This window comes from Dermacentor andersoni, chromosome 10 (genome assembly GCF_023375885.2).
Source record: "Dermacentor andersoni chromosome 10, qqDerAnde1_hic_scaffold, whole genome shotgun sequence".
NCBI classification, from domain to species: Eukaryota; Metazoa; Arthropoda; class Arachnida; order Ixodida; family Ixodidae; genus Dermacentor; species Dermacentor andersoni.
The window spans coordinates 50,935,623-50,963,323 of NC_092823.1; the positions used below are offsets into that span (position 1 = coordinate 50,935,623).

Sequence of the window (27,701 nt, forward strand, 5' to 3'; positions counted from 1 at the left end):
TTCGCAGCTTGTTCATAGAAGGCTATACTACCCCCTGGAATGCCAGATGAGCGATCAAACGTTTCAGGACATACTATTTGTGCTGATATATTTGCTCGCCTGGTTAAAGTGGAAGCCATAGTCTCAATAAGAGAGTTCTGTTGCGAAATTCGGTGTTGTTGAATTGATATGGCTTGAAGACTTATCGGTAGCTTGTTACATGACGCTTCTCGGAACATACTTTTTTGTAGCACTGTCACCACCAGCTTCATGAGCAGATGCAGCGGAATATTTATTTCCACGGGATCTAGCTCTAAAAGTCCCTCTGAAGAGAGTCAGGTTTCATCCAAAATAATATTCAGAAGCTAACTTGCAGTAGCGTGTTCGGGAGGTCAATCACGGCTTCACACTCGACTTAACAGAGTTGCTGCGGTTGCCCACGAATAAAGTCATCCACATATTGGTTCTTTTTGCCGGTAGCGCCAAATTATGCAAAAATGTGCACATAATCAGCAGACAGAGTAGTCTTGACGTCACCGTTTGTAACTTCCTTTTTTTGTTCTCCTCTGCCCCCAGCCTTCTTACTGAGGAGTCATCTTGTGTTCTTCTACAAATGCCTGGGCACGGTTCATACCTGAAGAGTGATTCTTGTTTACAGGTTTCAAGTAAACGTCATAAAATAGAAAAACAAAGTAGATCTCATGCCCCACTCCCATGGCGGAGCAATGGTCTCCTTTCAGATGCCGAAAAATATATAAATACGCTCTGTGGCCCTACTGCCAGTAGCACCATAGTGGCGGGCCATTTACCTTAAAGCGGCCGCGAAGTTCGTGCGAGCGGCGACCATCACGCTTCAATGCTTAACTCTTTATAAAAACGATAAGCAAAGTGTCAAAGCTCAGTTGCTAAAAGCTTCAGCGCAAGCGTTCAAGTTGGCGCGTAATGCCAACCATGCGGTGGTTGTAATGTAGCTCCTACCTCGACGAATATACGCCTTTCTTATTTACAAAAAAAAAAAACAGCGCATTTTAAAGGCGGAATTCGTTCGTAGCCTGTGTGTGAGAACAGAACTGCTGCGGTGCGCAAGTGGGGAACCGTGTTCGAATTTATTTATTATTCCATGGGCTGCTTTTCGAACAAAAAAAAAAATAGGTAGAACAGAACAAGTAATGTTGTGCAGATAAAAAATATAGGTGTTTTAAAATGTGATTTATAATAGAGTAGTGTTTCGCCGCTTAGCACGAAGTCGCGGGGTCAATTCCCGGCTATGGCGGACGCATTTCAATGAGGGCGAAATGCGAAAAAACCGGTGTGCCTAAACTTAGGGGCACGTTAAAAAACACTGGGTGGTCAAACTTAATCCAGGAGTTCCCCACTACTGCGTGTCTAATCAGGTCACTGTTTTGGCAAGTAAAGCGGCATGATTTTTAAAAATTGTATTGTGTATCTACCTGTAATATAATAGTTGGGAAGTTAAGTAAATAATGATGAAAACTAATTACTTGGGAGCAAAAGATAAATAAATTGATGTCTCTACAGTTGCCATTAATACAATACATTTGTTTTTATCCCTATGAAAGGCTCAAGCTAGAAAAAATGGCGCGTGAAAGCTGGAATTCTTTATGTAAACCTAAAATTTAGCGAAAATTGGTGCAGTTACATTTGAGATACTTTCATTTTGGACGTTATTATTTGATTATTAACCCGTTGACTTCGCCTTCATTTATATTCCGAGCAACTCAGTTCACTAAAAAAATAGATACATACTTACCTAAATCGTAGCCGGGTCTGCAGATGCCACTGCGGCATAAGCCAGCTCCTCCAATGGGTTTTCCGCGGTGGTTTAATGTCTGCGTTTGTCAATAACATTTATTTCTGAATCCATTTGAAAAGCACATAATATAATATTATGAATGTGTCCCTGAGCAGAACCACACAGTAGCACACTGTGTTTAGAAAATGTTTTTTTACAGGACAGAACTTCGAGTGGTGACACATTTGTTGTGAACATCAAGTTTAATGGGAAGGCGATATGGTTTTCTTAAATGTAACTTCAGACAAGCAGCGCTAGACAAGAAAATGAGAGTAAGCTGTCTCACGTAATGTAGTCTGCAACGCCACCAATCAGTTTTTCATCATTAACAGCCCGTAGCAATACTTCAATTGATAACAGTCGGTTTAAGGAGTCTTGTATGCTGCCACCTATTACCTATGCCGAACTCAAAATTACGGTGTGCGAATGTTTGAGCTTTTGAACACAAATGAAATATGTATACATATAGTAACTATACGCATTTGCAATCAAATAAGGCGTATATGGTATTGGTCTATACAAGTAGAATCTACTTCTTCCTGTTGTGGTATATTCATGGGACCCGGATTTGCCTCTACGTAACCCTCAAGCAGGAAAACACCCCACAGATGCAATACAGTCACGAAAACGCTTTATTGAATTGGGTGGCCACGCCACCGCTAATAAAAGCGCAATAATAACCCAAGCACAATAAAAACTTGCCCAAGCATGAAAAACTGAGCGTGGCCTTCTCGTAGCTGCGGTGTCGGGCCCGAAGTAATTGAAGGGGATGTGCCTTGGTAGTGCTCTTTCCGTAAATAATGTTTCGTGTTGCCATCCGAGTAACGCAGTCGTATTCAGAAGTGGTGGTTGATCGGGTAAAGAACTCAATGACTGGCTGCGCATCCAGCATAACCCTTTCAGCATGGTTTCTTCATTAGGCCCGATATTTTGCGATGGATAACCCATGCGCTGCGGTGCCACGACCGATGCTGAATCGAACGTCGCCAACAACAACACCTCCATAAGCATGAAAAGTGAGCGTGGCATTCCCACTGCTGCGGTGTCGTTAATTTAATTTAAAGCTTTTCAAACTTCCGAGCATGCCTTTTATTCCTAAATACGCTACTGAGAGTTTTAAATACCTCACTGATGTTGTCCTCCGGGGCCTGCCGTTCATGTTTGCCAATGTGGAGAACATGCTGCTGACTAGTGCCTCATTCTTGAAACCCCTGTGGCTCACCTGTGAACGTTTAAGTCGAGCCTGGTCGGATCATTCACGTGCCTGTTTGTGAAAGAGTAACTCTACATTTGCACTTTTTTCAGTCATTTAGCCGACGCCAGCTCCCTACATCGCATTCTCTCCAAGATCACAGCAAGCAGTGAATTTCCAGGTCCACAATCGTTGATCTACCTTTAGCGTTTTTTGTTGTGAAATATCAGCGGCTGTTCATCCATGCGTACGATGCGAAGCTGAAACTCCTTGAGTCCCTCCTTTAGAACAACACGCCCTCTTCAGATGATCTAGTTCACCTTTTATTGATATTAACAGGCCATCCATCAGTGACTATTCTGGTGCAGCACCATGTCATCACAAACGTCGTGGTCGCTTGCTCGGGCTGTGCCATCGGTGGCGCGATAAAGTAGCTCTTTAGTGGCCTCTATAGAGCGGCTCGTCTACTTATGCACAAAACGAAATTCAGTAAAGTAAGGATACATGCTGGCTTGCCTGGCTGAGACGCTTATTTGTGCTTCATTCAAGGAATGTCTATCATTATTTTTGCACATCACAAACATATAATTACCTAAGCTGACTGATTGGACACGTCGGTAGGATATAATTACAGTTTGACATACACGGGCACTGCTAAGACATATTGAAATGAGTAATCTTGCCATCCTTACATACAAATAATCTTTACCACGTAAAAGGTTCACTCAACATTATTGCTGGTACCCTAAAAAGCACCTGCAAGCTCAACGAATGAGCTTTGTGCACCTGCTGCCGGAAGACCTTCAAGAATGAGACGTGGCAAATTCCCTCATTCTTGCCGCTTTATTTAGCTATCTCGCTTATTTTGATTGTCAACGCCGAGGTAGTCCTTTTCCTTTTAGGCATATGTTCACCTGATACAGCGTCTCATTTCAAGCAATAGCGTTTTTGAAAACCTTAATTCATATTTGGTATGATTCCGGCATGCAGCATTTGCACAACTTATTGACGCGTGTACTTGTTTATCTTTGTCGGGAAGTTTCTGGAATGTTATCGATGGACACATTCGCTTTCTGTGACCGAACCTCGTGAAATATGATTGCATGCTTGCGCGACGCGAATAATGTAGAGCATTGTGGAATACACGCGGGTCCCAGTGATTACTATGGAACATTCGACGACAGATGTATGAAAACCGACGCGATTGACCCGCTGATCAGATTTTGACGATCGCTGACCCTGTTCGCCGCTGTCGCCGTTAAGTGCAGCCTGCTTTTGAGAGCACAGGTTCGCCCAATCAAAGTTAGTTTCGTCTTTCGCAGTATTGCTACTGTGTTCTTTATACGTCATTAGCACGTGACATAATTGAGTTCCAGAATATATGTAGAGAAAGGAACTTCGGACTGCTCAACATCGGCCATCAGGTATATCTAACTTGACATATGTAGTTTATACGTGTAACAATCGTCGACTTGGGACATTGGAAATGTTCAAATGGAGAGACAGTACGGGACATGTGTCTGAATGGTCAGCTTCGGCCATTGGACTTGGGCATCTGAACATGTGACAGCTCGTAGGGACCCGAATAGACCAACAGAACAAGAGGCAAGAAGTGAGGAAGTCATCTACTGACAATTGAAGTTGGTTGCATAGAAGCGAAAAGTTGCGGCAGAACCAATCTCACAATTAATGTCAGCGATAATGCCATTACCATTGAATCTATGCAGCGACATTAAGTAGTGCCACCACTCATGCGCGTTGTAGGACGAGTGTATGCAACGAGACTACCCGTTTGTCATTTTTCTCGGCACGTGCTTGAGAAGCAAGCGTCGCCATCGTGAAGTCCGGGCGCGGCACATGGGTAAATCTTTATTAATGCAAGACTGAATAATATGACGCGGATTCGATTATGTAGTGGATTAGAAAAGTGTTTCACCATTTTGTTATCATTAAAGAACCGGGCGTACCCAGTGCCTTAAGTTGGTGTGAAGATGTTCATCGAATTAGGTTGGGGGTTTTTCCGGGCGAGGTGGTGCATAGCAATGTTGAAAAGATTACAGCAGGTGAAAAAAACTCGCAGGTGAAATAACACGCAAAAACTAGCACTAGAAACAATTTCCAACGAGTACAGGACAAATCCCTACTTTCCTCCGTTACAAGTAGTGTGGCTTCAACTTTGACGTCTCGCATATGGCGATCTGAGGTGGGAGTAAGCTAGATTAATGAAGCACAAAATATGCCAACCTAATCAAATGCTTTGTTGTTGTGTAATTTGTCACTTTTTTTCTTTTCTACATGTTTCTTGTGTATATGTATTGTAATTCGCGCGATCCATTTGATTGTTGTTCACATAACAAACTGGGATTTAGGACCAGCTTTCTTGTGCTCGTGTGTTTTTTTTTGTCACCTGCTGTAATCACATTAGCCTTAAGTTCACTGAATAGCGGCACGCATACAGTGACGCCAACCAAGTGATTCATGTTGCATGAGACAGGTTTGCCGAAGAGCAGCTCGTGCCTATTGTAACATGACCAGAGGCCCTAGATGGTTTCGCGGTTAGCTTCGAACCCGGTTTCTTCAGCACAGCAGCCCCTCTACCCATTAAAACTCGGCTTACCCAGTGACTCAAATTCACTTCTGTCAGGAGAAATGGTTAGAAATGCGCATGGATATATAAATAGCTTAAACTGTGAGAAGGAGTCTTAATATGTTAATCGCATTAAAGTTGGTTTGTAGAAACTCGCGAAAGACCGCACAGGGAGACTTGTCAATCGATACACACGGCGATTTATTGGAATAAAACAATAATCATGCTGATGATAGCTGATGTGCGAGAAACGAGATTCGAGACACACTCCGCCCCGGCAAGAAAGTGTTATCACCATATCGCATGCGAAAGTAGAGTCTGGTCACCCCATCGAAAATGAGAAAGATCACTACGCTAGTCTAGTAAGGAAAACGTCACATGGGTGGTGTTGATCACTTGTTCGTGTTAGTTCTTTTGACTGACTTCTGCCTCGATCAGCTCCACTACCTCCTTGCCTTCACTAAGGCACAGTTCACTTTACTTCCGTTCTTATAATACCGTTGTTACACAAAGACGTTGTTTAGCGTTGAGTACCAGGCGCAGTCACGGCTTTCGTACTTGGTCTTTGTGGCAATGGTGACAACAAAATGACATGCCATGCAGCATTGGTATAGCATTCGACAAACGGATATTTTATATATTTTTATCGCTGAATTGAATTTCTGCAGACGGCGCGCTGGTTTTTAAGCCGTCTCGTCTTTGCTCCACGAGGCAGTTTGGTTCTTGATTTACCGGATATCTCTATTGGTTGTTTACTTTCGCTATAGCTACCGTTTTACTATATCACATAAAATGATTTTGCTGCCAAGCTATAAGTTGCGACAGCTAGAGAGAGGGTAGTGAAATGACGCTCTTCGTTGATATTACTGCGTCAATCGGTCTCCTGTAGTCAGCACCTCTATTGCGCTGAATTCATATGACTTCTCCGTGTCGTTTGAGCGTTAGCATAGTCCTGACGGTTACATAACCCGTCGTTTAGGATTACGTAAAACAATTTTTTTTTGTGAAAATGAGGTGTTTCAGAAACAGGCTAATCATCAGAGACGTTGTGAAACCGGCTGTTGCTATTTTCGCCAGTCGCAGCTCCTCTTCCCTGTACAAAATCACTTTTGCTATTCATGTGGCAACAAGAGCTCTTTCTAGTTTGTTCTCTTTGTGCCTTCGACGTGGCGCTTAAGTCCATGCAAGTAGGATCAGCTACAGCTGCCTTCATTTACATAATCCGCGTCACAAATAAAGCTCCTGTAGGTTTTACAAACGAAACTTTTGTTTTTAGTAAGTACTTCAATTTCTTTGAATATTTCTGCCTTCGTTCAACTTGTTCTTCCGCCTTCTTCAACGGTGACAGAGGTCGGTCTTACAATCTTACAATCTTTTACCTGTTGTACATTTGGAAACGCTGCGAGGAACAGAAGTCATAGGCCACCCATTTCGCTTCCGGAGATCTCTGATACGTATTCACTGTTTACACTGTGTCTCATTCGAATAGAAATTCGCTTACCGTTGTTCTCGTCAATGCCCTATCTATGGTGAGCTCAGCCTTCTTCTTACTCGCGGATTTGAATGGGTGGATGAGGGCACTCGGCTCCGCTGACTCTACTGTCTCCAGCGAAGTTATGCGTGGGCTCGTCGTCAGTCAGTCATGAGAGCGGACTGGCGGTTCGATTCTACTGCTCCCTGGTTCCACGGCAGCATTTTGTGGCAACCCACGGAGGAGGGACCACATTGGAGGCGTGTTTTGTCGATAAACATGGCGATTTATTCAAGCAAATAAATTATGGTAATGATGACGGATTGAGCGAGGAAGACTATTCGCCAGTTGGCATTAGAAGGGACCTTAGGAACTGAAATGAACAGTGTGACATAAGGGGCAATCTAGGGTAAAACCAGTGCTTTCTGTTTTTATACCACCTCATGCATCCGGCATTGTTTGAGGATACGCGCAATTCGCTTGTCTGTCCGGTGACATTAAGATATTGCGAGAACTCCTAGCATAAAGATAACCTGCACCGACTAATACTTGCATAATTCTGCCATATAAAAAATTCCTCCTTGTTCTACGCCTTTGTAGCCATCAGAGCTTGACAATCGGTTCAAATTATCTCTGACCTTGCCGGACAAGAGAAATATTTTTTTAAAGATTGCCACAGACAGACCCCTTCGAAAAAAAACAGAAAATGAATTCTCGCATATTGCTGTGGCACTGAATACTCGGAATTGGCGCCAAAAATGTATTTACTTGTTTATAATAAAAAACAAATCTGCGTGGCAGCGTAATGTTGTGGCGCCCTTGCGGCACGTATATAGCATCGCTCTCCTAATCCTCCTGCGCTGAAGATATCTTTTCCCGGCATTTTTACCTCTCCCTAGAGCCACCGAGTTTTTAGTCCAGCCATCACAAGCTAAGCAAAGGGAAGCGGAAATATTGGGGACTCCAGCGTCACTCTATCACGCGGCTTTCTGCTTTCACTGCGGCAGCTCGACCCCCACTGAAACCCTGTCAACTGCTGCTTGCTCCTTCCTACCTTTTCCTACCTTGAAAGTTTTCCTACCTTGAAAGGAAAACCTTTTAAGGTAGGCAATCCTATTTGCTTCGAAAGCAAACAAGAGAGACTTCCTATCAATTAAGAGAGCAGTTCATTGAGTAGATTAAACAATCTGGCGGGTCACCCCTGACTGTATCATCGGCGGTTACGTAAATAGTACTTCAAAAAATTTTTAAAAATCTAATGGGAATAGTTTTCTGTTATAGCGCCCCCAAGCGTGCGGTGAGTGAGGAGCGTTGAGCTACAGACAAATGAAGATGTCGGTAAGATAACACTGAAGAACTCTACTAGGAGTGAAGAATTTTGCAATGCCACTACATCAATGCATAGCTGCGCTACATGAATGCTAATCTGAATAAAAGATGTAATTTGTCGTGAGGTAGAAGATGCCGAAATAATTCTAGCACTTAAAGTGCCGTGGGTGAATCTTACTAGGTAACAATATTGTTTTTTGATTGGTGCCAAGTCCCGCTATTTCTCGTTCTCGTATTTTTGCGATCTTTTAAGTACCACTAATGGCTGGCGCTGCTCCAGCACATTTTTAAATTCTGGCTAGTTTTATCTTTGACAGTGAGGGAGCTTACAGAGTCTGTTTGTCTGCATTTGTGCGGTAGACGTCATAAAAATGGTGCCTGGCCGTCGCGTTTTGCTACAGCACGAATGCGTGGCCTTTATTTTATGCATTTATTAGGCTCTCAAAGTGATTTGCTTCTGCATGAAAGCATTGACAGTGGTGGTGGTTGATTTGCTATGGACATATCTTGTAACTCTGATGTGCCACACTAAATTTACAGTTCATATATGGCACGACAGTGAACAAATTTAGATGGACGGAACCCTCTGCCGGCACCTCCTCGTATGAAATTTCTGCGTTTCTTAGACACAAGTGGAGAACTTACGTTCCCCGTTTCATATATATTTTGATTCTGCCTAAAATGCGGTATTCAATGTGCGACGAAAACATTTCATTTTTAACATATTTCTGAATTTCTTGTCAGCACTTAAAGCTCAAGTCAGTATTCGCTCTTCCGTTCCGTCTGCACAGCTTGTAAAAATATCAATGCTAATAACTTGGTGGCAATCGCATGGATGGCTAAATTCACTTCTGCATTGAAGATAGCAGTGTTTCCTAATTTGATATGGTCAACATGAAAGCATTGCAGTAAAAATGCTTGAGTCAATTTCTTCGTAGCCCCATCATGTGAACAATTACATATCATAAGATTGCCTAAGAAAGCTGCACATTTCTAAGCTCTGGGGGCGCCCACACAAGTTGACTAAGTATCACAGTATTAGTATGAAATAGCTAATCACCGTCTTGAAGAGAAAAGGAAAAATTTCGGAGATAATGCATTCTCATTCCTAATAGCTCATCAATGGCCCCATTTCCAATTTCAGAAATGCTTATGCTTTCTGCAAATCACCATATGGTTGAAATCATTAAAACGCCCACCAGTACAGCGTTGCCAGAATGCCTTTGACACTGGGGCGTTATCTTTAGAGTGTTCTTTTTTACCTTCATATACATGAAGAGCTGCTAGGATCGGCCTGCAGCTATTTCAGGCCGCTGCAGGTGCGTCGATCGATCCGGGGTGGGGGCGCCCTTCAGAGAACCAGCGTAGACAGCGCTAACCAACCGTGAACTTCCTTTGGAGAACTGCGGACTGCGTCCGCTCAGGAATATAGAGGCGCTGGCTGGGGTCGGGCGTGACCACCTGACTACGGGGACGCAGGACAATGGATACCACGACGACTGCGCTGCAAAGGTCGTCAGCCCTCGGAGAGAGCACTGAAATCTGCGTGGCCGTGTGTGTGAGCCCTCCTCCTCCAAAAAGGTGTGTAGTCTGCGATGACGTCGAACAGAGTGCTTATAAGCAGCGATTGTCGGCTGCTAGTGTGTGCTCATCGTCGTGCTCTGTGCTCGTCAATATACTCGTGAGCTGTGTGCTCGTTTGCTGTACGCTTCGTCTTGCGGGCACCATTTGGGAGTCACGCATAGACTGTGTAAATGTATCTCTTGTTCAAATGATAATATGTAAATAAATCCTGCTCGCCTTGTCCTGTCGCCCCAAGTTCCTCCGATATTCCTACAAGCCCGACTCCAAATCTTACATCTGGTTGACAGCGGTGGGAACGACCTCCAAAATCTAATAGAGCACATACCCTAAATATATTGCAATCCCTTTCCATGTTCAATTGTTCTCTTGCAACAAAACTGGATGCGCAAGGAGGCACTCGCATAGTTTAGACCCGGCATTTGTTCGCACATCTTGCCGAGTCTCGAACAGACTCTGGGGCTTCCGTATCTCCTAGAATAATATATGATTTCATCATTGATTTATTTCTAGAAGCCCATGAGGATACTAACTCTGCGGTAAAACTGCTTCAGTGTATGGCAGGCGAATTAACATTCACGTTCGTCACTTCACTTTGCCATAAATGACATTTATGTTTCTTTAGCCCGATGTTTCAGGCGTGTATTAACATATTATGATTGCACCTACTAAGGAAATAAACTAGGTTTCACAAGAGCCATAATGCAAGATCTTGTTTCTTAGCCATTTCAAAGTAGAACACGTAGTTACTAAAAAAACGAAATAAACCTAAATAAATCTGCGAATAATATTGTGAGAACTGATGAAGATATGATCTTTCTAGAATGGGTAGTAATCCATTATTTGCATCCTGCCTTCTGGAGCCTGAACTTTCTTCAATGATAGGCATAAAAATACTTACTACACACGGTGTCCGGTCAGGGTAGGCGATGATCATTTGCCTGTAGCCCTCCAAGCATGTGAATTCGCACGTAGTTGCGTATCCTTCCTGGAATATGTATAAATTAATTGCAGAACGTGATAAAAAGAATAGTGTTTTGTGCTTTCTCGTAACTATCAATATTAAACAAGGCGTCCGCATCAATTAAAAATTGTGGCGTGATTTTGGCGCGCCTTATCTTAACAAAAAGTATAGCTGCTGGCGCTTTAACTCTAACATTGCAGAATAATCATTTCTCAGTGCATTTGGTCGTGATGAAATACTGGCGTTAGGCAAAAGGCCTCCGTATCGCACATTGCTTGTACCAACTTCCCACTGCGGCTGCCATGTTCTCATGCGAAGATTTGCCTGCGTTAAACCAACCGTAGGCTCCATAGGCTTTTTTATCATATTGGGACTGTGGCTCTCTCTACGAGTCACAACATTGTGAAAGACAGGATTGTGGCTACTGTTGCAATATTTCAGGCCCTGTTTCGAGAGCTAAGATCTGGCGACTACGGTTATCGTACCCGTATTTTTTGTCGGTAACGACGCTGCGGGCGATTTAGTCTTTTAAAGTAGTGTTGCTTTGAAATAAAACCTGAATTTGCAGCACGTTTACAAAAACGAGTCGAATTCCGCAAGGATGACCAGCCCTATATTTTACATGGTTTCAGATTAGACGCTCAAATTGGCATATTCGAAAGTCGGACACGCAACTTTCGAATGTGGAGGCTCTGGGCTTGGTTTCCACTGACGGCACATTGCCTTTTCCTTTCCCTTTACCTTATAATTTTTACGTTGCCCCTAAAACCAAACACTTTCCTTTGTGCTTTCCTTTGTTTCATTATCTGTTTGCTTCATCTTTTGGTGACTCGTTTTCTCGTTAGCATGCATTTAGTGACAGGATAATAAACATTCCTTATGGAGCTGGGGAGCTCAGGATGCAGCTGTCAGTGGTTCTCCTGTGGAGAAACGGAATGGTGGGTGCAGTAATGGAATTCGGAAAATGAATAAGCCGAGTGCTGCCTATTCAGCTACTAAACGAAAGACCGTAGGCCCTTTACAGTCTGGCTATGCAAATTATGTGCGCTGCAAAAGAGAACCTGACAAGCGCTTTACGAATGCACAAAATCGAACACCCTAATGGCTTATGAATAGTGATGCAGTACTGTGAGCTCGAATAGCATCAGTCTGTTTCTTGAACTCTGTGAAGAATGATGAGCAGCGTAGCTATGTGGGTCCTTTATTGCGCACTGCCCCTCCGCTGCGGGTCTGCCCGATACTTCCCATTTTTCAAGATCGGCCCACGTACGGGGAGTGGTTAACGCCTACTTCACCTGCACTGAGGGTCGGGCGGGCATTGATTGCGCTATACTTGGGATGTGCTCACGTATGGGGAGGTTTGTCTCTGCACACGGACACAATCCTGGATGAACTTGACCTTAACAGCTTCGCTGAACGACTGGCCACGTCTTTGTGTTTCCCAATTCATTACTTCATTATTTGATTTATTAATGACGACTACGAATGCGGGAGCACTGGCACGAGCACGTTCGCGCGGTTGCGCCAAGGGGCGCCAACGAGCCAGCTGAGGAAGAAGACGACGACGCTTGAGCCAGTCGTGATGATGCTAGTTGAGTGTTAACACACGTACGCGATCCTGGGGAAAGTAGCCCTGAACCTCATCGCTGTCAAAATTAAAGTAAAAAAAAGACTCAAGTTCTTCTAATTTATTATTATTTTTCCCAACCTCTGCCCCAATATTTTCACCAGCTTTCAATCCCCCTTTCAGAAGTATTCGTGTAAGTATCGCACTACAATTGTTCATGTGAATTGTAATAGCAGCGAAACCATCTTCAAGCACCAGAGATGTCGAAACTACCACCAATTTTGATAAATTCTACCCCACAGTGCTCCGTCAATTACATGTGAGCTTCTTAGAAGGCACCGTTATGATGTACGTTGCAACTTCAATGCACCTTTACCGAGTCCTGAGCACTCCCATTACACGTCAAGCGAAGACTTCTACGTTTGTAGAGATCTGGCTCAGGAAACAGCTGTCTTCTTCAATCCGCCAGGTTTTTCGATATGTCGCGCATGGGCTAACTTTTCTGACAGTCAGGGCCTTAGCGCCGCGGAAACGGCTTAACGGGCCTTATCAGTGATGATAGTGTGTTTAGTTCAGTTTGAAGTTTATTTCCTTTTTTCATTACAGAAAGAGGAAACAAGAGCTAAAGGCCATTTGGCCTGACAGGGGCTCTTGCTCCTAAGTGCGTTCGGCTTACATGATGATCCAATGTACGAAAAAAGCAAATATAACAAGAAACAAGCAAGTACGATGTAGAAGATACAAATAAACAAGATAATGTGTACATTATACACTGACTATGTGAAAAAGCACCTTCGCTGTAATGTTGAATGCACTGTCGTTTGCGAAATTCACCTCAGGCGCAGTTCTTTCCGAGAGGACACACGCCTTGTCACCTTCCCGGCCGTACTTACAAACACGGTGTGACGCCGAACACATACAAGAGTCGGAGGTGGCATCTGCAAATCAGTTTACGTTTTCCTCGCATCGACGCAACGACGCATGCGCCAGAGCAGATGCAAGAATGTTCACATAGACTGTATGAGGGACGCAGTCATACTGATGCACGTGAAAGATCTGCGTGCTCCAAAGTGTGTGCAGGCGCTAGGACTTATGGTAATGACGTAATCGAATATATAGGTTCCATTTATTCACTCATCAAACCGCTTACAGGCCTAAGTTATTTAACAGCTACTGGAGATCCTATGTTCTAATTTTCTACTCTTCTTCGCTCATTCTTCATAGTGCACCTGTCTATTCTGGAGAACTTTTCTGTCGCTAGAGCGAAGAAAGGACACCCTGCTGATGGTAGCTGATTCTGCCCTGCACCACTCGAGCCCACCTTACTCAGAGATGGTTGGGGCTTCTGCGCATGTTTAAAGGTCTTAGCGTTGGACACTGTAAGGAGACGCTCCCGTTCTTCTGTGGCCAAAGGAGTTGCACGTGCTTCTGTCTTGCTTGCCGATCCTCTTATGTGAGCCCTATGTGTCGAACGCAGGCGGACGGGGGGTGGGGGTGGTAGCCATAGCCGAGCAAGCGCGAAACTTCTGCAACAAATCGCGTATTTGTTGACCTGATAACTCCTAATAAGGAGCAGTTTGATTTCTATAGATTATACCCTCTATATCGTAGGCAGCTTCCTTAAGCACGACCATTCCATACTTGAAGAAAAGAGCGTTACGAAGACGCGGACTAAAAGAGGAACACGTACGACGGACAAGGCGCCTTGTCCGTCGCACTTGTTCCTATTTTAGTTCGCGTCTGCGTAGCGCTATTTTCATCAAGTATGCAAAACCAACTCGCCCACATCAAGCTTCGACGACCATTCCACCTCAACTAGACACATGTAGTGCGCACCTACGCCTCTCTGAATGGCATACGTAAGGTAAAATTTTTGGCCAAGGGGTCATGCGTGCGCAACAATGGGTTTGTCTGCTCAGCTCACATATGCATGGGCGACTAACAGCTTATTTCCTCTCCTCACCGACATCATAGCAAGGCATTGGACATTTATTTATTTATGAAAAATGTTACATGTCTAACTTAGGTTAAAGCTACTAGACGTCTCATGGTCTAAACTTGTAGTTCTCTGTGCCTATTTGTAGTGGGCCCGCCATGATCAAAGAGGGCTGGAGGGGGAGAGCGCTAATTGGCATTCCTGTGTCTTGCTTCCCAAGTCTCGTCATTTCATTTCTAGACCATGCGTGTTGAACGTGGGGGTGCCATTACCGAGTGAGGATGGAATTTCTACCAAAATTGTCCACTCATATGCCTTATAGGTCCTGGTTTGGGTTTGATGTAATATTTGACAGAGTGAGCTTTCTCAAAAAGGCTTAATATTGCTCCAGTTGCGTCATACATGGCAGGACAATAACAACATCTGTAAAGAGGCCACATGAATGGTCCAACAGCGGCCTATTTTCTCTACTTAGTGGGAACAAAATAAGCCGCATGAGTAGTACGGTTCCAATGATATGAGGGATAAAGTGTAACTTTTTATTACCCGTGATTTTAACAAGCCACCCCAGAAGACCAATTTCACAGACAAAAAATTCTGAAGTTATCAGCATGCGCGAGCTATAATGATGAATCTGTGGGTCACATTCATCATGGCTAGGCACCGGCAGCCGGGAGGCGTGTGTGCGGAGAGGGCGTTGGTCGGCATCATGATCTTAATAGCTTATGGTCCCTCTCGTTTGTGGGGTACACCTATACTTGACGGTCGCTGAGTGAACCGTGGGTTGTCATGCGGTCGAAACGGCCGTGTTTCTCACCTCGTGTGGTAAGTACGCACCAGTGATGCTGCGTGTACAACGGGACATCTCTTCCCGATGGAGCAACTCTTCGCGAACAATCTGCCGTATTGTTGATGGAAAGTCAGCACACGAGCTCGGGTCTACACTTGCCATCGTTGCGACATTAGCCAGGCGACCAAACTTCGGTATTCTCCGTCGGATCTTCAGCGTCTCAGAGGTCCTGCAGTGGCAAATGACGTCAGACAAGGAATCCAAGCTTTCCTTGCCGATCAAAAAATTGTAGGCGTCTTCGGCTATTCCTTTCAACAAATGTCCAAATGTGTCATCTTCAGACATTTGAGAATTGACACACACAAATTTACACAGTTTCAGCACTTCTTCGATATAAGTCGTACAGGTCTTGCCGGGAATTTGAGCTCTTTGCAACAGCGTCTGTTCAGCGCGTTTCTTTATTGCGCTAGAGTCTCCAAAAACACGCTCGGAGCTCCTCGACGAAAAGTTCCTATAAAGTGAGCGTGTCTTCGTGATTCTCATACCAGACGAGGGCTGTGTTGGTAAGGGAAAACACAATATTGGGCAACTGTGGGGTCGAGTTCCAACCGTTAGACCTGCTCACCCTTCGGTAGTTCGTGAGCCACTCGTGAGCCACTCACCCTTCGCTAGTTCGTGGCTTTTCCTCCGAAAGTGAGTGGCACCTGGTAGCATTGCCACGGAACCCCAGGTGCTGGCCTTGAAGCCACGTCAGATCCTTCGGGAATCTGGCAGGCGTATTCAGGCATGTCAAGTGAGGGTGGCAGAAGTGCGGCAAGTCGACGGCTTCGGCGAAGTTGTAGCAGCGTAGGCTCCGTGGTTACGAAGTGTACCCCACACCTCTACGAATTTGTTACAAGCACGGGAAAAGGGGTTTATTTAGGCGTGCGAGAGCAGGAACGGCAGGCTACGAAGAACAGGATTGGCCGCTGCACAGTCTTCGTTCTCCTCTTCTCTTCTTGATCCCCGCGTCCCTTTTACGCGCTTGGACGTAACAATATCTAAGACTGCGTTCTCGAACAGGTACTCGCTCAGTACGGGACCTCAATGTCCTAACAGGTTGTTTTCCGAACTCCGAACAGAAACATTCTATCTAAGCATATTCAATAAACATGTTGGGGCTGTTGTGTTTTTGTTCTTCGACAAAAATATAGAAACAAGCAAGGCATCTCTAAATATCCAAACGCCTGACGATGAGGCGGCTTGTACAAGTACTTAATATTAATAGCTGTAGGTCGTGGTGGTCAAACAACTCGCCTCCCGCCGTCGAACTTGGGGTTCTACGCACTGTGCCACGGCTACCGCTTTGATTTGAGCATTGGGTTTAATGGGATTTCCATTGCTCAGGCTTCTCTCCCATGACAATTCACTTTAAAGTTAGTAGAGTGTCGAGCCAAGGCACCTATTCAACGCTTGACGACACCGTACTTATTCTACCGCTAATTAATATTTTACTTTGAACTTAGTATGAAACATAAAGAACACTACGAAGCAAAGTGCGACTTTTTAATCCATGAAATGACAGTTTGGGCAGCGGTGCCTAAGGTAAGTAAAATAATTAGTTGGATGTCTTGCATTTTCGGAGCAGCTTTATGGCCACCAGGTGCAGGTTTATGTATTATAGAATATGGAACCGGAATGCTCTATTACCAGAGCATGATGGTATTTTATTCAAAACCCTCTTTCATTTGGATACCTTGAAATGCCTCTCCCATATTGACTTGTTGTATATGTCAAACCCTAGTGAGACTTGGCTTTTGCTAACAAGTATACTAAGTAGCAGTAATGAATTCGCATACACTAAGGAGAAAGAGAGAGAGATAAGGATATCACACGATGCCCCAGCTCTTCTAGTACTAGCTATTGGGGAATGTTAATAATTCGTTCAAGGTCGCCTAATATTCTGTGCTGACAAAGATTAATATTTGATGCACCTGAAAGAAGATTCATTCCACTAATTATACAAAAGATTGTATGGCAAGCGCAGAAACAAGCAATAGCGGGCAGAACACAGGGAAATATGAACTCACGCTTGCTATTATGGCATTGCAGCTGGGCACAGTGTTGGAATGACGTGTACTGCAGCAGAGTTCAGCTAAAGAGAAGAAATAGAAAAACAGAGAAATCAAGGTAGACAACTTCAGTTACTGTCACTACGAACGTTAATTCTACACATGACAAAATTGCTTACATATCGTATTACTTCAAAAACTAGCTATATTAACGGAGTGCTGGTCTCCTAAAAACGTTATTTTCAATTAAAACAATTTGCGCATGCTTATTGTTCAAGTAAAGTTTGAGTGTGCCATAGTCACAATGCACCAGATAAGTCAAACTAGGCAAACACTTTGTCACACTGCTGATTAGCGTACCGCGTATGATAAGTTATCGTCATAAGAGCTGCAGAGGAGAAGGCTTCAATGTATGCAGCGGAATAGCTCAATTCACACGCATGTTCACTTCGCTCACGTAACATCCTAAATTGAATAATAAACGAAATTAAGAAATAAACCATATAAACCATTAGATGTGAAGATGGCTGTGTATATGTATATAATTTAAACGCATTTTATTGATAAAGAAATATATACCGTCCTCTCTATCCCAACTGTTTTAACAGCAACAGTTTTAAAGCCTACCCGCTGGGGTGGCACAGTGGCTGTGCCACTGCGCTGCTAAGCCCGAAGGCGCGGGATCAAATCCCGGCCACGGAGGGAAAATTTTGATGGGGGCCAAATGCAAAAACGGCCGTGTACCGTGCGTTGGGTGCGCCGTAAAGAAGGGGTGGTCGACTACGCAACAGTCCCCCGACAAGGCGCCCGTCATAATCATACCGTCGTATTGCCATGTAAAACACCATTATCCTTTATAATGTTCAAGACCAGATTTCACAGAGAACAAAGAAAGAAACCGCCCTCTGTATTCCAACTGTTCATCAGAAAACGAACGCTGCACGTACCCTTCTAACCAGTATAGATGCATATAAATGTAAAAAAAAAACTAATTTCTTACAATATATTTACATCACCACATTTTAAGAATATATAGGTTCTAAAGTATTACTTATATATTTATAAGTAATAATTTTATATTATATTTTTTATAAGAATATAAATTTCTAAATTACGCAGGCGGTGCCTGCGTAATGATCAATTATATTCACAAGAATACGAACAGAGATGCTTACCAGTAATTCCAATGACCATAAGGAGGATATCTCTAATATCTACTTTCATGCTTGAGCAGGCCTCAAGTTTCAATCACGTCAGTTGTGGTGACCGGTGTTGTCGGACCTCAGCTCCGCAAATTTATATATACCATCGGCTTCGCTTAACAGCGCTGAATACACAAAACGCAGAACGAACGTGCCTTTAAACTACTAGCACAAAAAAAAATGCACTGCGGTGATCTCTCAAGCTATCGAGCAAGAGTTTGCGAGTAAAGAATGCAATGTGGTATCTCGATGGGATGATGCGACAATAGTGAAACCGACCAATCAATTTTGTCGGCTGTTTTTATTCTTTATACGACATTACAATGTTTTCAGGTGGGTTAAGCTAGTTAAGGTATGATGATCGCACTTATTTCTATCGCTATTATTTTGCAAGACCGCTGCATTTCAAGCACGTGAAAAAAAAATGAAACGTAGTATGTTTCCCGATCGAAAAATTCTGAGACAATAGGCTAAGCATTTGAGCGCCTTGCGTCATGATTCCATGAGTATGCCTCTGGATGCTGTTACGTGGCGCGCTGCAGCAGTAACTAATGGCTTAAAATTAGGTTTTAGCTTTCTTCATGATCTTACGCACACTTCTCTTGTAGCAATGACCATGTCGTAGACGTTATTGCAAAAAATATGACGAAAAGGTACCATCTCGAAAAGGCAAGCTTCTCGAAGTAGCACAACAAAATAGTTACACATTATCACAGTCAAACGTGAAGGATTCCACATGTTTTGTTGCAGCTAAAACGAATGTTTGTCTTCCACGTTGTTTGTCTTAGTATGGCAAAAATATATCCTCCCAGCGAGTGAACAGCCAAATTTAGGCGACGTCATCTCTGTGCAATGTGCTAAAAATGTTCCGAGTACCCCTGTAGCATGCTCCCAAGTTATTACAGCACTTCAAATAAGCAATTATAAGAGCAAGTGGAGGCAGAAGTAGTGCTTACAAGTAATTTGCCCCAGTGCGTATTTTGCTCACATGCAGAGAAAAATGTACTTGTGAACTGTGAAGTAAAAATTCTATTATTCATCAGCCACCCCCATGTATATTATGGGTCGCTCCCGTTCACGACGTTCATATGGATTTGCGCTGAACGGGGTGTTCTTGAGAAGCACTGAGTCCGTTGCTAGGAGACCTCGCAGAATGAACCCCGCAGGGGCGTCTGCGTCAGCAGGCGTTTGGTGTGTTGCGACACCACGGACCCGAGCACACGAGGGTTGGACCCTCCCGCGTGTAGCCGTGCGCGGCTCAGCCGTGTCCGGGGAAAGGGGGATCCTGGAGGTTGAGCCGATGCCGGGTGTTAGGACCTTTAAAGCCCCCCGGCGGAGGCAACACACCTCTTTGGCCTCTGCTTCACGTAGACGGCACCCCCGGACTGACCCACCCGGGGGAAATCGGTAGTTGCCGTTTCCTGTCTCTCGCTCTCCCTCCAACCTTCGTCTTTCTCTTACTCTCCATCTTTCCTGTCTTCTCCTAGCTTCCGCTCACTTCCAATTTTCCAGGCAGCAAGGGTTATAGTGATAACGTACAGCTGGCGTTTGCAGGACCGGTCCTTACAGTCCCTGTAGCGTCCCCTTGTAGGACTCCACGGTGGGTGGCTGGCGTTATTGCCGAAAATTCAATCCCTTTATGGCAACCTCTTTCCCTCCGCTTCCTGATCGCCCTCAGAAAAGAGGGCGCACCGATGATGTATTCCAGTTTTTTTGGTCGGCAAAAAGAATCCGTCCCTCGTTTTCACGTGATCAACTCTGAAAAACCAGCTAAACCAGTTCGAACAATCTCACCATTCCTTGTTTCTAAGACATTGACTAAAGTCTTTGGTCCAGGTTACAAGGCGTCGAGGATGGCAAGCGGTGATCTCCTCTTGGATCTCCGCGATCAGAAACATTATGAGAAATTGACAAAACTAGTATGATTTGGGGAAACCCAAGTAATTGTAACGCCGCACCATACGATGAACACAAGCCGCGGTGTTGTCTCGGACGATGACTTGCTGGAGCTCACTGAGGATGAACTCTTGGAGGGCTTCAGGGACCAGAATGTTACCAATGTTAAAAGAATAAAGATCAGGCGTGACAGCAAAGAAATCAAGATCAAACACCTTATATTGACTTTCGGCTCAAGTATTCTGCCCGAGTCTGTAGAGGCCGGGTACATCAAGCTCCGTGTTAGGCCATATGTGCCAAATCCCCTCAGATGTTTCAACTGCCAATGTTTCGGCCACAGTTCGCAAAGCTGCCGAGGCCGTCAAACCTGTGCGAAGTGTAGTGCCCACGAACATACCTCTGAAGCTTGCGTGAACACTCTCCATTGTGTAAACTGTGAAGGGGAGCACGCCGCATACTTGCGGTCGTGCCCGTCCTGGAAAAGAGAGAAAGAAATTGTGACAATCAAAGTCAAAGAAAGCATATCTTTCAAGGAGGCACGCAGGCGGGTATCTTACCTGCCCAAAAACACATTTGCCGATGTGGCGCGTCAGGGGGCAGCGCCACAACGGTCTCCGGAGCCTGTCCGACCCACACCCAGTGAGGCGGCAGTGACGCCATCCGCCCCCCTGGCGGATGCAGCTAGTGCTGCTACGTCGACCCAGCAGACGGGGCCATCTACCTCCGGGCAGGTGACCCCGAAGGCCTCGTCCAACGTGCCGAGGCCTTCACGCCAAACAAAGCGCTCGGAAGAGCGCCTGTCCAGCGCCTCGCAAGAGGCGATGGACACAACCACCAGCCACATGGCGCCACCAGCGCCTAAGGAGCGGCGAGGCCCTCTCGATCACTCCAAAAGAGATAAAACTCCCGTCACGGCGCCTTCAAAGCGCCTGTGAACTAATTCGTTTCTTAAACACGCAGCACCAAACACATTTATAAAAATGGAAACACAACGACTACAGTGGAATGTACGAGGACTTCTACATAACCTCGACGACATTAGAGAAATAATACACAAACATAATCCGAAGCTGCTGTGTGTTCAAGAGACACACCTCAAACCTACCAATAGAAATTTTCTTCGAAGCTACATCATTCTCCGCTAAGACCGTGAGGAGGCTAATGGCTCCGGCGGTGTAGCGATAATAGGCGACAGGGCGGTAGCTTGCCGACCCGTCGCCCTTAACACGCCCCTTGAGGCAGTATCTGTTCAGGCCATTCTTTTTAATAAAATAGTAACTGTTTGTTCCATTTATATACCGCCAAACCAGCGTCTCGAAAAAACGGACTTTTATAACCTCATTGACCAGTTTCCCAAGCCTTATATCATAGTGGGAGATTTTAACGCTCATAACACAATGTGGGGAGATTCGCGATGCGACGCGAGAGGTCGACTCATTGAAAATTTCCTTTTACCCACCAGTGCGTGTCTCTTTAATAAGAAAGAAGCAACGTATTATAATCCTCACCATAACTCGTACTCATCAATAGACCTGGCGATCGGATCCGCTTCCATCTTCTCTGGTTTAGAATGGCATCTAATTAAAAACCCATTCGGAAGTGATCACTTCCCAATAACGCTGAACTTCGTAAACAAACATGACTTGCATCCACACTTCCCTCGCTGGAAACTGGCCTCAGCTGACTGGGAACGTTTTAGAAAATCCACCCACATATCACGGGATTTTATAGATAATTTTACTATAGATCATGCTGTTTCATACTTCACCGCTTTTATCGTTGACGCCGCTGAAAAGTTCATTCCTCAAACAAGAGGCACTTCATCCAAAAGACGGGTCCCCTGGTGGAGTGACGATTGTAGAGAGGCGAGGAAGAGAGAAAATAAAGCTTGGAGCAAACTACGCGAAAGTCCTACAGCAGAAAATCTAATAGAATTTAAACAGGTTAAATCGCAGGGAAGAAGGACGCGACGACTGGCAAAGAGGGCAAGCTGGCAGAGGTTTCTATCTGGTATAAACTCGTATACTCAAGGATCAAAAGTATGGGATGGGCTGAGAAGGCTTAAGGGGCAAGAAATCCATCCGTTGCCCCTAGTAAACAGTGAAGCAAACCGCTTGGAAGACCAAGCAGACGCCCTTGGCGAACACTTCCAGCACGTTTCCAGTTCTAACCATTACTCCAAGGTATTTCTAAAACACAAACAAGTAGCAGAACACAAGGCTATCGACCGCAAATGCAGACAGAACGAACCCTTCAACGCGCCTGTTAACATTGCCGAGTTGAGAGCCTCCCTGTCTGCTTGTCAGAGCTCGGCACCTGGACCAGACAGCATCATGCACGACATGATTAAACACCTCCCCAGTGATACTCAAATTACTCTGATAGCACTTTTTAACGCAATATGGGCTGCGGGATACCTCCCTACCGCATGGAAAGAAGCCCTGGTAGTTCCGATTCTTAAACAGGGCAAAGACCCCACATTAGTAACAAGTTACCGCCCGATTGCCCTCACAAGTTGTATATGCAAACTTTTCGAAAAAATGATAAACCGTCGACTTTTACAATTCCTTGAATTAAATAAATTTCTTGATCCGCATCAGTGTCGTTTTAGAGTAGGACGATCTACAACCGACCATCTAGTGTGCATGGAAGCAAACATTCGCGACGTCTTCGTGCATAAACAGTCCTTCTTATCCGTGTTTCTCGACATGGAAAAGGCGTACGATACAAGTTGGCGCTATGGCATCCTGCGCGACCTATCGACGCTGGGGATCCGCGGCACTATTTTAAACATTATAGAAAGCTACCTGCAAAACCGTACATTCCGAGTGAAAATAGGTAATGCGCTGTCGCGTGTATTCATACAGGAAACTGGGGTACCCCAGGGAGGCGTACTGAGCTGCACGCACTTTGTAGTTAAAATGAACACGTTTCGTAAAACATTACCCCCATCTATTTTTTATTCCGTCTACGTAGACGACATACAAGTAGGTTTCAAATCCTGCAACCTAACAGTCTGTGAGAGGCAGGTACAACAGTGCTTAAACAAAGTCTCCAAGTGGGCAGGCGAAAACGGGTTCAAAGTGAACCCCAACAAAAGTTCTTGCGTTCTTTTCACCAGGAAAAAAGGGCTTGCTGCAGATCCTACTGTTGAAATATATGGGCAACGAATACCCGTAAACAAGGAACACAAATTCCTAGGTGTTATACTTGACTCCAGGCTTACATTCATCTCACACATAAAATATATTAAAGCAAAATGTCTTGAAACAATGAATATACTTAAAATAATATCCCACACAACATGGGGTAGCGACAGAAAGTGTTTATTGAATCTTTATAGCAGCCTAGTTCGATCACGACTGGACTATGGTGCCGTGGTTTATCACTCCGCCGCACCGAGCGCGCTAAAGATGTTAGACCCCGTTCATCATCTGGGTATCCGCCTCGCCACTGGCGCATTTAGAACAAGCCCCGTCGAAAGTCTATATGCAGAGTCAGACGAGTGGTCACTACATTTTCAGAGAACATACATCAGCTTCACCTACTTTCTTAAAGTGCGCTCTAACAAGGAACATCCGTGTTTCACGACAGTAAACGACTTAACGTGCGAAACACTTTTCCGTAACAGACCCTCCATGAGACTCCCTTTGTCGCTGCGTGTAAGAGAACTGAGTGATGAAATGGATGTCCCAATACTGGAACATCGCCTAATGGCTCCTGCTAATCTATTACCGCCCTGGGAGTGGCAGGTGATAGAATGTGACACATCCTTTGTAGAGGTCTCGAAGCACGCTCCTGAGCTTGAAATTGCTATGCATTGCCGAGAGCTACAATCAAAGTACTCCTGCTCCGAATTTTACACAGACGCGTCCAAATCACATGCTGGCGTATCCTACGCTTCTGTTGGTCCCTCTTTTACTGAATCTGACGTGTTGAACCCCATAACAAGTATCTTCACTGCAGAAGTCTACGCAGTACTGAGTGCAGTCAAACATATAAAGAAACTAAAACTTGAGAAAGCTATCACATTCACAGACTCGCCAAGTCTTGTAAAAGCACTCATTTCTTTTCAAAAGCATACAAATCCTGTCTTCAATGAACTCTACACATATTAATGTAACATCTACTCATCACACAGACATGTAGTAGTATGCTGGGTTCCTGGCCATAGAGGAATCCAGGGAAATGTGCTTGCTGACGAGATGGCCAAATCAATGGCATCGCAGGGTACTCGTTCTGCTGCAGTCCCTGTCACAGACATGAAGCCTTTCCTCAGAAACAAACTGCGAAGCCACTGGCAAAGCTTGTGGGATGCAGAAACGAGTAATAAGCTTCACGTAATTAAGCCTAAGTTAGGTTTCTGGCACCCAACAACGAAAGCACGAAGAACAGACGTCCTGTTCACTAGACTAAGAATAGTACACACGTTCGGCACTCATAACTTTCTCCTCACTGGTAACGAGCCTCCAACCTTTGGTAGATGCGGCGACAGGCTTTCTGTCCTCCACGTCTTCCTGGAGTGCCGGGAAGCCGAAAGAGACAGGCGGAAACATTTTCCTTTTGCATACAGCCATCACGTCCCTCTGCATCCGGCCATGTTTCTTGGTGTAGAACCGCTTCTTGAGACCAAAGCAGTCCTCGTTTTCTTGAAAGATGTTGTACTACATGTTACAAGCCCATTCATTTCTTAGCGCATCCTCTTTCCAGAGGATATCGCTAGGATAGATTCTCTGTAATGCACATGCCTCTAGGCCCTTGCGTTTCAAGGGCCCCGGTGAGGCAGTAGTGTTCTAGACAATATTATACATCTAGACAATCACACATCATATATATTGCATCATTCTTTCTCAATACATTTTAATGTTCATAGTACACGCCAATAGTCATTTCCATAATTTTATTACTCGTACATTTTATAGAATTTTCATCAACTCTTTTAGGCCCCTTTACAGCCACGGCGCATTAAGATCATAGAACCCATCAGGCACTGCGAACTCATTAATTATTAGCATGGCGCTCTTTGGCCACATCTGGCCCTTGCGCCATTAAACATCAAATATTCATTCATTCTTGCTTCAACAAAACTTTTGAGATAATAGCTGCAAATTTGCAGACGCTGAAAATTGGCAAAAAATGCTCATGTTAACATTCATGAATGAGCCCCAATAGTGTAAATACCGTGCCTTATACAGGCAAACAAGTCCTACAAAAGAAATGTTGTGTGGAAAGACGCATTCATATTGTTGTGAAAGTTGGGTTGCTCAATAAGATCTATGATAAAAAAGTGATGTGCTGGCACTTCGTTTTTTGCTCTGCTTCGCTCTGCTCTGCTTAAAGTGATCGTGCTTGCAGAAACAAACCGCATCTGCAAGCGTAGAAACTTGTGTGACGTAAACTTTGGCATTGTATTTTTTGCGAGGGCCTGTAGGGAAACGAAGAATAGAAAAGAACAATACGCGGCTGAATTTAATGTACCGTAAGAACTATCATTTCCATATTTTACAAAAAAAAATTTACGCACTGCCTAATAAAGGCAGCCACCACTCTCTCCGACGTCTGGAGACTTTCAAAAACGCATTGTGCATTGAAATCGTTATAAAATACGTCTATGCCTTCAAGGAGAGCAATGTTCTTTTTCAACAGGCATTTCACGTACACGTACAGCGTAACCTAAATTTTGGTGTATGGAAAGAAACAAAGCACTTGCCTAGATTCTAAAAATTTGGTGTAACGTGTTACAGGTATGTTTGAAGCTCGATAAAGCACAGCCAATGACAGCTTGCAAGATCTGTGAAAAGCCCGCTGTCGTTTCATGGTACACTCGGCCACAAAATATTGCGGGGCACGCGAGCGTCTGGCAACGGCCCTCCGCACCTTCTGGCTGTGCACCCTTGTTGTCGGGACGGATGCTTGCGCGCATGCGCGTACCACTGTGACTGCAAGCGTGCATTTTTAAACGCTGCCTCCTTGCGCATCGGTGTTGTCCGAGTGTAGCCGCGAGGTGGTCTGCTTACGATTGGCGATGCAGTGGCTTCGACGTTAACTGCGACGCTTAGTATAAGTTTTGCTACGTTTTGACGCTATTCTATATCAGCGATGCGGCGTTTTCACAATATTTGAAGTTAATAATTACCCATGTGTGGCTGTAGATGAAAAAACACACCGTTCAGGGAAATTCGAGGCTAAATGCTGCGCTCTAAAACTTCTCGAAGATGCGAAAAAAAAATGCTTAACCGCCATACAAGAAATAAGGTGCTTGGGCGGAAATCAGCGACAACGAACTGCGAGGTAGCCGCGTCGGCAGACGCAATCGCGCGCCTCTGTATCGGCCTTGCTGTTAGGAAAACAGCACGCTTAAGACTTCCTCTTCCAGTAGTCGGTGAGTGCGACATGGCTTCGAGGTACGAGATGACGGCCTGGAGTAGGCATCAATGATTATTCGTGATCCACGAAATGCACAACCGACGCATATTGAACATCGGCATACGTGCCCAAAATCAACCGGCGAACAGGGTTGCCAGATTTGGCTACTTTGCGCCAAATTGGCTACTTTTCGAGGCTGTTGGCGGGGAAAAAAATGCCTTGGCTACTTGGCTACTTTTTTCGCTACTTTTGAAATAGCTTGACGATTGCAAAAATTGGATAGAAACTTGTGTAGCTCATATTATGCAGCAACATTAGCAAATATTGAGGCCAACCCGCAACAACGACACTTCAAATCTTTTCAAGCTGGTCCATCATCATTGTCAATCTGACTCTGGCGCTTTCATTTCATGCAAAGGATTTCGCACTGGTGACGTCACAGCGTGTTCCATCTTCGCATTGACGTTCCACGTCAGGCCTTCCACCTTCCACACATAGGGCTTCTTCGAAGTTCTGGCAGCCCGCTGGCAGCCACACGGCAGCCATGGTTAGTGCCGGTCCTGAAGGGAAGGCAACGTAAGGTGGGATCCTAGGAGAACCCGAAGCTGCCCGAAGTTTGCAAAATCGAACACTTGGACAGCTGGTCACGGGATAAACGTAAACATGCTACCAGCATGTCAGCGGCCGGTCCGGCCGGCACGCTCTCGGCGTAGTCGGTCCATGTATGTGGTCCCAGCTTGAAAATATACAACTCTATTCCGGAATACAATCACTTTTGCGAGATTTCGCGCGACTGGGCATCTCACTATGCAGAGCGTAACAAACGGCCGGCGACACGTCCGATGCCAAGACGCAAAATCGCACGTAAATAATCGCGAAAGCGATCGCTCGAGGATGCCTTATGCTTTGACCTTCTTCGAGAAATGTGCGCCGTGATTAACTCAAACATTTATACCTGAACTGGAGCTGTGATTCTG

The 27,701-nt window shown here is 44.8% G+C and overlaps 1 long non-coding RNA gene across 1 annotated transcript; it reads right to left on the bottom strand.

The window, feature by feature from the left end:
- Nucleotides 1-1,750: 1,750 nt before the first annotated feature.
- On the bottom strand, nucleotides 1,751-18,627 carry LOC140213497 (uncharacterized). The gene is made up of 4 exons (XR_011890342.1): nucleotides 18,436-18,627; nucleotides 17,279-17,343; nucleotides 10,854-10,940; nucleotides 1,751-1,829 (listed from the first exon to the last, which is right to left on the bottom strand). It is a non-coding gene; the product is annotated as an uncharacterized lncRNA (long non-coding RNA).
- Nucleotides 18,628-27,701: the final 9,074 nt, after the last annotated feature.